Genomic DNA, 16,351 nt, shown 5'->3' with positions numbered 1-16,351 from the left:
ATGCCAGAGACCCTGGGTTCGATTTCTCAGCACCACATAAGCAAAAAGAAAAAAGCCAGAAGTGGCGCTGTGGCTCAAGTGGTAGAGTGCTAGCCTTGAGCTGAAGAGCTGAGGGACAGTGCCCAGGCCCAGAGTTCAGGCCCCATGACTGGACCCCCCCCCCAAAAAAAATCCTATGCATGAACCTCAAGTTAAGGAAGGGTTAAGCCTCACCTTTTCCCACTCACCTCAGTGGCAACCAAATATCACAAACTTAGTTTTAAACCAATGATCAGTTTAAAAATAATGAATTAACATTTCAAAACAGAAAAATTTTAAAAAGGAATATGGGGAAAGAAAAAAAGTATAGTGTGTAGCTTCCTGACTCCTGTTACTGATAAAGTATTTGCTTCTCAAGTACAGTTACAAATAATCTCTAACTACAGAGCTCTGGAGACCACTGGACTATGCTTGAAGCTTTTAAGCTTTTAATTATTTTTTCTGTACTGGACCTGGGCACTATCTCTGAGTTTTTGTGTTTTTTTTTTTCGGGGGGGGGGGGGGGCGGGGTCCGGTCGTGGGACCTGAACTCTGGGCCTGGGCACTGTCCCTCAGCTCTTCAGCCCAAACCTATTACTCTACCACTTGAGCCAAAGTGCCACTTCCGGCTTTTTCTTTTTGCTTATGTGATGCTGAGGAATCTAACTCAGGGCCTCATGCATGCAAGGCAAGCGCTCTACCACTGAGCCACCTTCCCAGCCCCTCTCTGAGCTTTTTGTTCAAGGCTAATGCTCTACCATTTGAGCCATGGCTCCACTTCCAACTTTTTTTGTTGGTTTAATTTTTTTGTTGGTCTCACAGCTTTTCCTTTCCCAGCTGGCTTCAAACCATGATTCTCAGATTTCAGTCTCCTGAGTAGTTAGGATTACAGGTGTGAAGCACCTGGTTTATTCCTGAAGCTTTTACAAAATTACTAACCAGCTTCAAACAGGCTTTAGGGGTTTGAGGGTTCTCCCAAACAACCCTGTGAAGTAAGTGATATTTTAATCATCTTACATGTTGAGGAGCTAAGGTTCTGGCACCTTTTGATAGAGCTAGGGTTCAGACCTGCATAGGTGGTATGGAAGGCTGCCAACTTTCTACTCCACTAGCAAGTAGCCTGGATTGGTACAATAGGTTAGGAATAGTTGCAGAGAGCTTTTAATACCAGACAGTATGCAGGTGTAATCTTACAGGTGAAGAGATGCTAAAGGAGCCCAGAATGTGTCAGATAGTTGGCTCTGTGCTGGAGAGTAGTAACCTGTGGCTTATAAGGCAGGGAAGATGGTATCTAAGGATACCACCCCAGGTGGAAAAATCTTAAGGACTAATCCTGAGATCTTAATTTTCTCTTTATGGCCAACTCTAGTGTTCTTAGCTCCCCCCAGATAAGTGTATGCTGTATAAGAAAAAGCTACAAAGCAATTAATAACCATAGCCACAATATACAGCCAATAAAAAGAAAGCAAAAGAGCTAAAGGCGGGGAGACTACAGACCCAGCACTGTGCTTTCTCACACAGCCGGTGCTGGCATGCACCTCTGTGAACAAAGAGCATGTGTTCCAGTGACATGCTTCTTTGTCAGGGGCTTCACTGCCAGAGGCATAAATAACACAGGCAGAACAGGGTGTGTCTCACTACCCTGCCAATATCTATGGGACTGTCAGTCCACAGGCCTGAACAGGCTGTTATCACAGGGCCCTGGTTTGGAACATTGCTTACTATCATTCTTGTGTATGCATCTGTGAGGAAGATGTGGAATATATAACTGCATCTAATCTGCAATTATTATTAATTTATTCATGGATGTACAGATTTGAACAAGGCCTGAAAGGAAATGTACAAATAACTTTGTTTTAGAGACTGAACTGTGCATAGATTCCTCTTTTTTTTTTAATTTCTACTGATGTTAGTGTTCAAAGTGTCAAATAATTCCAAGTCATGGCACCCCTTTGTGTCTTAAAACTGTCCATTAGTCAGCACACGTGTGTGTGTGTGTGTGTGTGTGTGTGTGTGTATGTGTGTGTTCAACAAACTAAAATGTCTGAGAATACTGAGCTAGTTTGTAATTGCAACAGTTCACCCCAATACTTGAGTTTTCTAGAACCATTGTAGTTGCGGATGGACTTTAATAAATGTAAAGATAGAAGTAGCCCCACTTAACCATTGGTTTAACTGATTTTACAGCCACTTTAACAGAATGGGCACCTTTCTCTTTCACAGACATTACTTCTGATACAGAATATAGAGTAGGGAAATCATTACTCTTCAAATACTAAAAAATGTCTCCTCTGATACACATGTGTAAGAACACTGGTAAGAACAAATCTCCCTTAGTGGAGCTATGGCTTAAGTGGTAGAGCATTAGCATTGAGCAAAAAACCTAAGGGGATGGCCAGTCCTGGTGTCTGAGTGATTTCCCAGGGCCCAGCAAAGGGACTGAGTTTCCAGAGCCCTGAAGACAAAGGGTAACACACCAAAATATGGACTCATTTTCCACTCCACTTTCATTGGCCAAGCAGCAGCCAAGAACAAAGGCCATATCTCCTGATACCTCACAAACAAATGCAGTATTGCTTCCCGAATTGATTGCTTCTCTGAGGTACCACAAGTGTAGTTGGGGAAAAGCTTCGAGAACAAGTTGAGGAACGATTGTCCTTCTATGAGACTGGGGAGATTCCACAGAAGAATCTGGATGTTATGAAAGAAGCAATGGTTCAGGCAGAGGAAGCAACTGATGAAATTACTAGGAAGCTTGAGAAACAGGAGAAGAAACACTTGAAGAAAGAAAAGAAGGGGCTGGGAAGGTGGCTCAGTGGTAGAGCGCTTGCCTTGCATGCTCAAGGCCCTGGGTTCGATTCCTCAGCACCACATAAGCAAAAAGAAAAAAAGCCGGAAGTGGTGCTGTGGCTCAAGTGGTAGAGCGCTAGCCTTGAGCTGAAGAGCTGAGGGACAGCGCCCAGGCCCAGAGTTCAGGCCCCACGACTGGACCAAAAAAAAAAAAGAAAAAGAAAAGAAAAGAAGCTGCTGGCTGCGCTTGCCATGGCATCTCCAGAAAATAGCAGTAGTACTCCAGAGGAGAATGAGGAAACACATGAAAAACCCAAAAAGAAGAAAAAGCAAAGTCCTCAGGAGGCTCCTCAGGAAAATGGGATGGAAGAACCAGAGCCCTCTGTCTCTTTCTCCAAACCCCCCAAAAAGAAAGCTTTTTCCAAGGAGGAGTTGGTTAGTAGTGATCTTGAAGAGACAGCTGGTGGCAGCCCAAGTCTCCCAAGAGGAAGAAGCAACCTAAGGAAGTGGCAAATGAACCTGAAGAGGCAACCAGCCTCCCAGTTCCCAAGAAAAAGAGGAAATTCTCCTCCAAGGAGGAGCCAGTTAGCAGTGGGCCTAAAGAGGCTGCTAGCAGCAAAAGTAGTGCCAAGAAAAAGCTCAAAAAAGCATCCCAGGATTAGAATGGACATTTCCTGGGGAGAAGGGCATGCCCCAAAGTGACCTTTCTCATCCCATGTCCTAATCCCCCATAAAGACAAATTAACAATAACAAAAAAAAAAACAAAACAACCTAAGGGGCAGTGTCCAGGCCCTAAGTTCAAGCCCGAGTACCAGAACAGAGTACATACATGTATATATATTTACGCATATGGAGAAATAGCAGGTGTAGACACATATTAATATTTTGCAAGTCTCTGTGAAATCATGTAATTTAGTATCTAAAATTAGTTAATAAGAGCTGGGAATGTGGCTGAGTGGTAGTTTGCCTAACATGCATGAAGCCCTGGGTTCGATTCCTCAGTACCACAAAAATAGAAAAGGCTGGAAGTGGCCCTGTGGCTCAAGTGGTAAAGTGCTAGCCTTGAGCAAAAGCAGCTCAGGGACAGTGCCCAGGCCCTGAGGTCAAGCCCCAAAGAAAGAAAAAACAAAGGGGAGGAAGAGCTTGGAGCCATCTTTAAAACCTAGTAGGTGCTTTGCAAATGTGTGTTATGTTGAAAATAATGTCACACGTACTAAAAATTGCCATCTAGGCAGCTAAAAATGTTGAGAGGAAGAGGCAAGTAGGTGTAAAAACAAAAAACAAGCGAAGGAATGAGGTCTTACTAGTTTCCACACAGTCAAGGCAGAACGGTATTTTGACCTGAAGTATGCAGGCAGCTCTGGTTCCATTAAAAACCCTTGTCAGAAGGAAAGGGTGACATTGTCTAAAAAGAAATGTACTCTGTACCTGACTTAGACAACTGTATCCCCCTTTATATCACCTTTATAATAACAATTTTAAAAAAATAGAAATGTCAAAGGAACCAGGTTGCTTTCTTCCCTCAAGCTAGGCATAGGTACCAGGCCCTCCTGTAAGGGAGAACTACTAAGAGTCAGGTCTAAAGCTGGGCGCCAGTGGCTCTTGCCTGTCTATAATCCTAGCTACTTAGGAAGCTGAGATCTGAGGATTGAGGTTCAAAACAGCCTGAGCAGGAAAGTCTGTGAGACTCTTTTCTCCATTAAAATACTGAGGAAAAGCCGGAAGTGTGCTTCAGCTCTAGTGGTAGAGCACTAACCTTGAGCACAAGAGGCTCAGAGACAGCACTCAGACCCTGAGTTCAAGCCCCAGTTCTTCCCCCTCCCCCCCACACACAAAAGAAGAGTCAGGTCTAATCATAGCTATCTTTATGCCAAGAATTGTGTTTGGGATACTTGTGTATACAGTCTCAGTTCATCCTAACTTCTAAGTAACCACCTAAAAACCAGAAGTGGTGGGCCTGGGAATGTGGCTTAGTGGTAGAATGCTTGCCTAGCATGCGTAAAGCACTGGGTTGGAGTCCTCAGTACCACATAAACAGTAAAAGCCGGAAGTGGTACTGTGGTTCAAGTGGTAGAATGCTAGCCTTAGCAAAAGCAGCTCAGGAATAGTACCCAGCCCCTGAGTTCAAGCCCCAGGACTGGCAAAACACAAAATGAAAAAAACAGAAGAGGTGTTGTGGCTCAAAGTGGTAGAGTGCTAGCCTTGAGCAGAACTCAAGGATAGTGCTCAGGCCCTGAGTTCAAGCCCCATAACCAACAAAAGAAAAGAAAAGAAAAGAAAAAACCACTGTATAGAAGGAAAGCTTCAGGGACATCTATCTCAACAGTGGAACTCTTCTAGTTGTTTCTTTGCACACAGATGGCACTGTCTCAAGTCTCAGACTTTGACAGGCACCATTTTCTCATTAGTGACAGCTTTTCAGGAGGCAGAAAGACCACAGCATAACTATTCATATCAATTATCAGAGACACCCTTAATTTTGGAAATAGTAAAAAGTGGGAAAAAGTACCATGGGACATAGGAAGTGCTGTATTACATTATAAGAACTTTCCAGGGGGCTGGGAAGGTGGCTCAGTGGTAGAGCGCTTGCCTTGCATGCATGAGAGGCCCTGGGTTCAATTCCTCAGCACACATAAGAAAAAAGCTGGAAGTGGCGCTGTGGCTCAAGTGATAGAGTGCTAACCTTGAGCTGAAGAGCTGAGGGACAGCACTCAGGCCCAGAGTTCAGGCCCCACGACCGGACCCCCCCCCCCCCCCACCAAAAAAAAAAAAAAAAACTTTCCAAAGTGGGATAATAAATATGATGTGATGTGCTGTATTCAGTTAACAGTACATTTTGTATATATTTTCAGGGCACCCAATAGTCTTCTATGTTATAAATATGCTCTCTAAGAACCACTAGAGTCACAACTATAGAAGAGTCTCAGCAAGGCAAAATCTACTTCTGCAGAAGGGCTGCTCCATCAGCCAAATATCTGGCAACCAAGCACACAGAGCAGGCAATGGCACCAGTGGCTCATGCCTGTAATCCTAGCTACTCAGGAGGCAGAGATCTGAGGATCTTGGTTCAAAGCCAGCCCGAGCAAGAAAGTCCATGAGACTCTTATTTTCAATTAAACACCAGAAAATTGGAAGTGGTGCTGTGGCTCTACTCTGGTAGAGCGCTAGCCTTGAGCTGAAGAGGTCAGGGACAGCGTCCAGGCCTAGAGTTCAAGCTCCACAACTGACAAAAAAAAAAAAGGGGGGGGGGGGGCTGGGAAGGTGGCTCCGTGGTAGAGCTCTTGCCTTGCATGCCTGAGGCCCTGGGTTTGATTCCTCAGCACCACATAAGCAAAAAGAAAAAAGCCGGAAGTGGCACTGTGGCTCAAGTGGTAGAGTGCTAGCCTTGAGCTGAAGAGCTGAGGGATAGCACCCAGGCCCAGAGTTCAGGCCCCACAACCAGACCTCAAAAAAAAAAAAAAAAAATGACTGGGAGAGAAGGAGGGAAGAGGTAACATTTTCTAAAAAGGAATGTACTCTTTACATGACTTCTGTAACTGTAACCCCTCTGTATATCACCTTTAAAATAAAAATTTAATTGTTTTAAATAAAATAAAATGAAAGCCAAAATCCTATTACACAACCACTGTTGACATTTTTGTGAATATTTTCCAAGCTTTCTATGATTGTCTATGCATATGTAAAACAAATAATGTTTATAAATGGGATCTTGCTGTAAATGATACTTTCATGATGTACTTTAAAAATTATTTTGGGGGCTGGGAAGGTGGCTCAGTGGTAGAGTGCTTGCCTTGCATTCATGAGGCCCTGGGTTCGATTCCTCAGCACTACATAAGCAGAAAAAGCTGATGTGAGTGCTATGGCTCAAGTAGTAGAGCACTAGCCTTAAGCTGAAGAGCTGAAGGACAGTGCCCAGGCCCAGAGTTCAAGCCCTAGGACTGGCAAAAAAAAAACAAACAACCAGGCACCAGTGGCTCATGCCTGTAATCCTAGCTATTCAGGAGGCTGAGATCTGAGGATTGTGGTTCAAATCCAGCCCAGGTAGGTAACCCCATGAGACTCTTATCTCCAATAAACTACTCAAAAAAGCCAGAAGTGGCACTGTGGCTCAAGGCACTGGCCTTGAGCAAAAGAAACACAGGGACAGTGCCCAGGCCCAGAGTTAAAACCCCAGCACTGGCAAAAAATAAATAAATAAAATAATTATTTTTATTCCAGTGCTTCTTGGAGAGCATATTTATAATAGTTGTTTCCATTTCCTGACAATTGTGAACAGTGCTGCTGTATACACAAAGGTGCAGATATCTCTTTTAAAAAATTATTATTGAGGAAGTGGCCTTGTGGCTCAAGTGGTAGAGCGCTTGCCTTGAGCTAAAGAGCTGAGGGATAGCGCCCAAGCCCAGAGTTCAAGCCCCACGACCAACAAAAATAAATAAAAAATAAAATCAAATAAACCAAAAAAATTATTTTTGAGCTGGGTGCCGGTGGCTCAGGCCTATAATCCTAGCTACTCAGAAGGCTGAGATCTGAGGATCAATGTTCAAAGCTAGCCTGGGCAGGAATGTCCATGAGATGCTTATCTCCAATTAACCACCAGAAAACCAGAACTGATGCTGTGGCTCAGTGGTAGAGCACTAGACTTGAGCTGAAGAGTTGAGGGATAGGGCCCAGGCCCAGAGTTTAAGACCCATGACCGACAAAAAACAAAAAAAAGTATTTTTGAAGCCGGGCACTGGTAGTTCATGTGCCTATAATCCTAGCTAGTCTGTGAGACTCATCTCCAATTAACAACCAGAAAACTAGAAGTAGTGCTATGGCTCAAAGTGGTAGAGCATTAGTCTTGAGCACAAAAGCTCAGGAACAGTACCTAGCCCCTGAGTTTAAGCCCCACAACTGACAAAAATAAAAAAGTGAGGGAGGAGGATGGGAAGGGATGGGAAGAGGAAACAAAGGAGGAGGCTACAATGCTTGATAAGAAATGTACTCATTATCTTGCCCATGTAATTGTAACCACTCTGTACAGTATTTTCACAATAAAAATAAATAAAAAATAAAAATAAATAAAATAAAAAAGTGAGCTGGGCATTGGTAGCTTGCACCTATAATCCTAGCTACTTAGGAGGCTGAGACCTGAGATCTGAGGATCACAGTTGAATGCAGCCCAAGCAGGAAAGTCTATGTCATTATATATATATATCTTTAAGTAGTTGTACAAAGTAATTTTAATTCAACATGTCAACTATGAGTACAATGTATCTTGATCCATGTTACCCCAATTAACCACCAAAAAAAAAAAAAAGCCAGAAGTAGAGCTGTGGCTCAAAGGGGAAAAAGAGTCCTAGCTTGAGCCTAAAAAGTTCAAGCTGTAAGAATGAAACACACACAAGCAGGGGCTGGTGATCACGCCTGTAATCCTAGCTACTCAGGAGGCAGAGATCTGAGCATCACAGCCCAGGCAGGAGAGTCCTTGAAACTCTTATCTCCAATAAACCACTAGAAAATGGAGTGCAAAAAAAAAGTTTTAACTTTGATGAAGTCTAATTTAATCTTTTGGTTTCTTGTGTCTTTATTTAGAAAGGCTTCACATAACCCAAGGTAATAAAGATTTATTCCTATGTTTTCTTCTGAGTCTTATGCTTTTAACCCTTATATGTAGCTCTGTCATGTGAGGTGTGGAATCCAATTTGAGTTTGTGTGTGTGTGTATGTGTGTGTGTGTGTGTGTTTGTGTGTGGCATTTTTTAACTCAGGGCTTGGGTGCTGTCCCTCAGCTCTTCAGCTCAAGGCTAGCACTCTACCACTTGAGCCACAGCACCACTTCTGCTTAGGTGGTACTGAGGAACTGAATCCAGGGCCTCACGTAAAAAGTAAAAACTTTTGTAGTGTGGTAAAACCCTTGGCTACTGTGCACAAGTCCCATGGTACAACCCCCATTGCACAACAAAAATAAGTATGTAAACAAATAAAAATGAGGGGCTGGAAAGGTGGCTCAGTGGTAGAGCGCTTGCCTTGCATGCCTGAGGCCCTGGGTTCGATTCCTCAGCACCACATAACCAAAAAGAAAAAAGCCGGAAGTGGCGCTGTGGCTCAAGTGGTAGAGCGCTAGCCTTGAGCTGAAGAGCTGAGGGACAGCACCCAGGCCCAGAGTTCAGGCCCCACGACTGGACCCCAAAAAAAATAAAAATAAAAAAATAAAAATGATGGGGCTGGGAAGGTGGCTCAGTGGCAGAACCAAAAATAAATAAATAAATAGAAATGATTCAAGTGGTAAGTTTCATGAGCTAAGCATAGAACTTCTTGCCTGTAATCCTAGCACCGGATTATAACCGGAGGATAACAAGTTTGTAGCAAGCCTAGGTTACATATTAAAACCCTGCAAAATAGGTTCATAGCTTTAATACTAGTTACTTGGGAAACTAAGTTGGGGAGGATTTCAATTCAAGGCCAGCCTAGGCAAAATGTTCTGGAGCCTGGCCCTGGTAGCTCACACCTCTAATCCTAGCTATTCAAGAAGGTGTGATCTGATGATCTGTAGTTTGAAGCCAGCCTGGTCAGAAAATATGAGATCCTTCTCTCCAATTTACTGGAAAAAAGCCAGCAGTGAAGCTGTGACTCAAGTGATAAAGGGCTAGCCTTGAGCACAGAAGCATAAGGACAGGGCCCAGGCCCTAAGTTCAAGCCCCTGAATGGGCATACAAAAGAAAAAAAATTTCTTGAGATTCTATCAAACAATAAAAAAGTTAGGCATGAGGGTGAATGCCTTATCATCCCAGCTATTTGAAACATATTAACTAGAGAATTGTGGTCCAAGTTGACCTGGGCAAAAAGCAAGACCCTATTTGAACACGGATGGATTTGGAACAAATCATGTTAAGTGAGGTAAGCCAAGCTCAGAAAAACAAAGAGGGCAAGTTTTCTCTCATATGTGGAAACTAGAACTAAAATATAACTGGATACGATAACCTATACAAGACTCTAGGCATTCATTCACACACAAACAGACTAAAGGAAGATACCCATAGAGGAGGAACCCAAAGGCATAACTTCTCTGAACATGTGAAATACTATTGAAGTAAATGGAAACCTCACACTCACACTAGTTGTGTGTATATCTGTGTGTGTGTGTGTGTGTGTGTTCCTAGGAAAGAATTCAGAGCCTTGAGCTTGCTAGGCAGGTATGCTTTGACACTAAATTTCATCCTCAGTGATTTTTTTTTTTTTTGGGTCCGGTCATGGGGCCTGAACTCTGGGCCTAGGCACTGTCCCTCAGCTCTTCAGCTCAAGGCTAGCGCTCTACCACTTGAGCCACAGTGCCACTTCCGGCTTTTTTTCTTTTTTGCTTATGTGGTGCTGAGGAATCGAACCCAGGGCCTCATGCATGCAAGGCAAGTGCTCTACCACTGAGCCACCTTCCCAGCCCCATCCTCAGAGATTTTTATATATTCATTTATTTTATTTTGAGACACTAAAGATACTCACTAAAGATACTTAGGCTGGCCTTGAACTTGGGACCCCTCTGCCTCAACTTACCAAGTGTTGGGATTAAAGTTGTATTACCATGCCTGCTCTAACCTCTCACCTTTGTGCATTGCTAGTGGACATATAAAATGGTGCAGTTATTTTAGAAAATGCTTTGGCAAAAAATTAAAAATTAGGCTGGGAAGGTGGTCCAGTGGTAGAGTGTTTACATTACATGTATGAGGCCCTGGGTTCAATTCCTCAGTACCATATAAGCAGAAAAAGCCGGAAGTGGTGCTATGGCTCAAGTGCTAGAGAGCTAGCCTTAAGCTGAAGAGCTGAGGGAAAGTGCCCAGGCCCAGAGTTCAGGCCCCACGACCTACCAAAATATAAAATAAAATGAAATAAAAATTAAGCACAGAATACTATATGAACCTCAATTTTACTCCTACATGTATAGCCAAGAAAATGAAAATGCAGGGCTGGGAAGGTGACTCAGTGGTAGAGTGCTTGCCTTGCATGCATGAGGCCCTGGGTTCGATTCCCCAGCACCACATAAGCAAAAAGAAAAAAGCCAGAAGTGGTGCTATGGCTCAAGTGGTAGAGTGCTAGCCTTGAGCTGAAGAGCTGAGGGACAGCGCCCAGGCCCAGAGTTCAGGCCTCATGGCCGGACCCAAAAAATAAAGAAAATGAAAATGCATATCGGCAAAATTTATACACAGATGTGATAAATGAACACACAAAATTGGTACAGCCATAGGATGGAATATTATTTGGCTGCCAAAAAGAGTGAAGCACTGGCACATGCAACTACATGAGTGACCTTTATATTACACCAGGTGAAACAAACTGTATGCAAAAGGCCACATTTGTATAATTCTATTTATATAAAATGTCATAAAATAGGCAAATTCATAGAAGCAAATAATGGATTAGTGGTACCAGGGTGTAGAGATGAAGAGTGGCAATGAAAGGGAATTTTAGGAGTAAAGGCTGTGGAGTTTGGTGAGGTGATGATTGCACAATTTTATGAATGTACTAACTGAATGTATACTATACAAGTATGAGCTTTTGCTGTGTATAATTTTTCTTTTTTTTTTCTTTTTTTTTGGGGGGGGGGGTCCGGTCGTGGGGCCTGAACTCTGGGCCTGGGCGCTGTCCCTCAGCTCTTCAGCTCAAGGCTAGCGCTCTACCACTTGAGCCACAGTGCCACTTCTGGCTTTTTTCTTTTTGCTTATGTGGTGCTGAGGAATCGAACCCAGGGCCTCTGGCATGCAGTGGTAGGCATGCGCTCTACCACTGAGCCACCTTTTCAGCCCCATGTGTATAATTTTTCTTAATAAAGATGTACACATCCTGTCAATTAGCTGACAATGATATCTCTTGTTACTTTCATTTGTACCAGTCCTGGCGCTTGAACTCAGAACCTGGACACTGTCCTTTAGCTTTGTGTGTGTGTGTGTGTGTGTGTGTGTGTGTGTGTGTGCGCCAGTCCTGGGGCTTGGGCACTGTATCTGAGCTTTTTCTGCTCAAGGTTAGCACTCTACCACTTAAGCCACAGTTTCACTTCCAGCCTTTTCTGTTTATGTGGTACTAAGGAATTGAACCCAGGGTTTTATGCATGCTGGACAAGCACTCTACCACTAAGCCACATTGCCAGCCTGTTCTTTAACTTTTATGCACAAGACTGACACTCTATCATTTGAGGCACAGCTCCACTTGTGGTGCGCGTGTGCGCACGTGTGTGTGTGTGTGTGTGTGTGTGTGCATACCAGTCCTGGGACTCAAGGCTAGTGTTCTACCACTGATGCCACAGCTCCACTTCCAGACTTAGTTAGTTGAAGATGAGTCTCATAGTAACAAGTTTGACAAGAAATGTACTTATTACCTTACTTTTTTTTAATTGTGAAAATACTGTACAGAGGGGTTACAATTACATGGGCAGGTAAGGAGTACATTTCTTATCAAGTATTGTTGCCTCCTCCTTTGTTTCCCCTTCCCATCCCTACCCATAACCTCCCCTTCCCCACCTCCCCTTACCTTACTTATGTAACTATAACTCCTCTATACATCACCTTGACAATAAAATAAAATAAAAAAAGAGTCTCATAGATTTCCGCCTGGTCTGGCTTGGAACTGCAATCCTCAGCTCTCACCCTCCTGAGTAGCTAGGATAACAGGCATGAGCTACCTGCACTCAGCTCATTTAAAAAAATTGTTTGTGGTGAGCCAGGCGCCAAGTGGCTCACACCTGTAATCCTCACTACTCAGGAGACTGAGATCTGAGGATTGCAGTTCAAAGCCAGCCAGGGAAGGAAAGTCCTTGAGACTCTTATCTCCAATTAATCACCAGAAAACGAAGTGGCACATTGGCTCAAGTGCTAGTGCTAGCCTTGAGCTGAAGAGCTCAGGGACAGCACCCAGGCCCAGAGTTCAAGACCTTTGACCGACCAAAAAAAAAAAGTTTATAGTGTTAAAATAACTGCTATAGGGGCTAGGAAGGTGGCTCAGTGGTAGAGTGCTTGCCTTGCATGCATGAAGTCCTGGGTTTGATTCCTCAGCACCACATAAGCAGAAAAAGCCAGAAGTGGCACTGCGGCTCAAGTGGTAGAGTGCTAGCCTTGAGCTGAAGAGCTCAGGGACAGCACCCAGGCCCAGAGTTCAGGTCCTACAACTGGCAAAAATAAATAAGTAAATAAATAAACAAATAAATGAATAATGCTATAGAAGGCATTGCTTTGGATGTGGTCTTGGATGAAGGCCTCAGAGAGCAGACTAAAAATGAAAATGGAGTCACCCATGCTGAAGTTCCATGTCACCAGTTACCTGCCCTTCCAAGAAGTGTCAGAAGAGAACTCACAGCTAAATTTTTCTTTTTTTTTTTTTTTTTTGGTCCAGTCCTGGGGCCTGAACTCTGGGCCTAGGCTCTGTCCCTAAGCTCTTCAGTTCAAGGCTAGTGCTCTACCACTTGAGCCACAGCGCCACTTCCGGCTTTTTTCTTTTTTCTTATGTGGTGCTGAGGAATCGAACCCAGGGCCTCATGCATGCAAGGCAAGAGCTCTACCACTGAGCCACCTTCCCAGCCCCACAGCTAAATTTTTCTATTAGGCCAGTTTCAATTCCCAAGGTAATTAAATTAACTCAGTTATAATCCTTTCACAAGGAAGGTGACCTGACTAAGCCAATCAATTATCTTTCCTTTGTTCTGTGTCCCACAGTTAAAAGAGAAATGTTTGATACAACTTCTGTGTTTTGTTCCTGTTGTTGCTTTACTGAGCCTTTCTGTCTTTGTCTATAAAACTATCTTCTAGCTGGTGCCTAGTGGCTCAAGCCTGTAATCCTAGCTAGTTAGGAGGCTGAGATTTGAGGATCACTGTTCAAAGCCAGCCCGGGCAGGAAAGTCCATGTGACTCTTACCTCCAATCAATCACTAGAAAACTGGACGTGGCATTGTGGCTCAAGCAGTAGGGCACTCACCTTGAGCTGAAGAGGGTAGGGACAGAGCTTAGGCCCAGAGTTCAATCCCCACGACCAAAAAACAAAAACAAAAACTATCTTCTACTTGGTTCTCAGGAACAGTTATTAAACTTTTCAATTGTCACAGGATAATTTCTCTACCCCCACAAATATGGTGAGATGAAGAAAAGTTTAACAATTTTATTTAGGGTCAAACACATGGTGTGTGGGGGTGGGGTGGGGTGGGAAGGGGACTTGAACTCAGGGCATGGGCAATGTCCCTTAGCATTTTTTTGTTCAATAATGGTTGGTGCTCTACCACTTGAGTCACAGCTCCCTTGTTTGTTGTTGTTGTTGTTTTTGGGGGGTCCGGTCGTGGGGCCTGAACTCTGGGCCTGGGCGCTGTCCCTCAGCTCTTCAGCTCAAGGCTAGCACGCTACCACTTGAGCCACAGCGCCACTTCTGGTTTTTTTTTTTTTTTCTGCTTATGTGGTGCTGAGGAATTGAACCCAGGGCCTCAAGCATGCGAGGCAAGCGCTCTACCACTGAGCCACCTTCCCATCCCCACAGTTCCCTTGAAGGTAAGAGTCTCATGCACTTTCCTGCCCAGGCTGGCTTTGAACCACAATCCTCAGATCTCAGCCTCTTGAATAGCTAGGATTATAAGGCATGAGCCATCAGTTCCTAGCTCAACTTATTTTTTTTCCCAAATTTTAACTATGGTTGTTCTAAATTTATGTCATCTATTTTGGATCCTTCTCTATGAGGTATTCATAGTCAAACTCACAGAAAAAAAATTAGCAAATATTTGTTTTTTTTTCTTTCTTTCTTTTTTTTTTTTCCAGTCCCTGAGCTTCTTTGTTCAAGGCTAGCACTCTACCATTTGTGGCTTTTTCTGTTTATGTGCTACTGAGGAAACAAACCCAGGGCTTCATGCATGCTAAGCAAGCTCTCTACCATTAAGCCACATTCCCAGCCTTCTTTCTTTCTTTTCTTTTTCCCCAGTGTGATGTTTGAACTCAGGGCCTGGACGCTTCTCTGTGCTCAAGGCTAGCACTCTACCACTTGAGACACAGCACCACTTCTTGCTTTGCTCTGAGCAGTTTATTTGAGATAAGAGTCTTATGGACTTTCCTGCCCAGACTGGCTCTGAGATAGGATCCTCAGATCTCAACCTCCGAGTAGTTAGGATTATAGGTGTGAGCCACCATTGCCCAGATTGATTTTTTTTTGTTTTGTTTTTTTTTTGGGTCCAGTCGTGGGGCCTGAACTCTGGCCTGGGCACTGTCCCTCAGCATTCCAGCTCAAGGCTAGCGCTCTACCACTTGAGCCACAGCACCACTTCTGGCTTTTTTCTTTTTGCTTATGTGGTGCTGAGGAATTGAACCCAGGGCCTCAGGCATGCAAGGCAAGCACTCTACCACTGAGCCACCTTCCCAGCCCCAGCCCAGATTGATTTTTAACTATGGTATTTTTTTTTCCAGTCCTGGAGCTTGAACTCAGGTCCTGGGCACTGTCCCTATACTTCTTTTGCTCAAAACTAGCACTCTACCACTTGAGTCACAATGCCATTTCCGGCTTTTTCTGTTTATGTGGTACTGAGGAATCAAAACCCAAGGCTTCATGCATGCTAGACAAGTACTCTACCACTAAGCAAACTTCCCAACCCTTCAACTACTATATATATAGCCAGTCCTGGGGTTTGAACTCTGGGCCTGGGCACTGTCCCTGAGTTGCTTTTTGCTCAAGGCTAGCCCTCTACCACTTAAGCCAAAGAGCCACTTTTGTCTTTGTCTGTGTATATGGTACTGAGAAATTGAACTCAGGTCTTCATGCATGCAAGGCAAGCATTCTACCACTGAGCTGCTTTCCCAGCCCTCAACTATTATAATTTTGAATCTATTTTTACAAGGGGCAACATCAAATCTGATGCTAAAAGTAGCCAAAGTGACTAATAAAACCTTTTGTTCTCTACAGATCAATGTAGTATGTCAGAACCTAAACTTACTACAACTGGAAACTCCTTATCAAGGGAATTGAGGGTCTTAATTTAATAAACTATAGAGTCTTATTCTACTATGCAGATGATCTTAATTTCCTGGGTTTCCACAAAATGCACAGATCTCCCAACAAAAAGAAATATTATTTAGGCCATTATTGTAAGTCCAGGGAAACACTTTTCCTTTGAGGAAGGGGGTGGAAGCCTTCTTAATATTAAGGCCACCTCAAAGAAACAGCTCAAAACTTATCTAAAAGTGGCTGGATTGCATAGGATTGAATCCTTGACCTTTGGGATAATAACAAAACCCCTTTATAAGCCTCCCAGTACCAGATTGTAAATACCTAGGATAAACTAGGAAATAACAAGTAGCCTTTCAAACTTAAAGGTTTGCTGATATCTATCTTATCCTGATTTAGGTAAGCCTTTTACTCCATATGTATAACTATAAGGCAGGACATGGCATTAAGAAAGTTCTTACTCAAAGGTGGGGAAAAAGTTCTGCAGAGGATGGTTTAGTTTTCAAAACTATTAGATGCTGTTACATTAAAATTTACATTTTTAGGAATAAAACCTGAAGTTTATTTTTCCTCTCTTAAATTCTGAGGACAAATACAAGCCTGGTTCATC

This window comes from Dipodomys spectabilis, unplaced genomic scaffold (genome assembly GCF_019054845.1).
Source record: "Dipodomys spectabilis isolate Male_0828 unplaced genomic scaffold, ASM1905484v1 ptg000006l, whole genome shotgun sequence".
NCBI lineage: Eukaryota > Metazoa > Chordata > Mammalia > Rodentia > Heteromyidae > Dipodomys > Dipodomys spectabilis.
This window is presented reverse-complemented; position numbering follows the sequence as displayed.